This window comes from Coenobita brevimanus, chromosome 45 (assembly GCF_032717465.1).
Source record: "Coenobita brevimanus isolate Jiangsu-jjx chromosome 45, ASM3271746v2, whole genome shotgun sequence".
NCBI lineage: Eukaryota > Metazoa > Arthropoda > Malacostraca > Decapoda > Coenobitidae > Coenobita > Coenobita brevimanus.
In genome coordinates, this window is record NC_136998.1 from 19493401 (window position 1) to 19493607 (window position 207).

A 207-nucleotide genomic window follows, 5' to 3' on the forward strand; every position below is an offset into this window, starting at 1 on the left:
ATCAGTTTTGGCGCCAACCCTCTCTCTCATTCATATAAATGATCTCCTATCTGTCACTCATAACCCTATACACTCATGCTGATGACTCGACCCTTCAAAGTTCTCTCACATTTAGTACCTCCTTTACACAATTTGATATTATAAATTCCCAGCTAAACACAGCCATTTTTCTGAAGCAGGACCATTATAAAATTAATCAATGGGGAC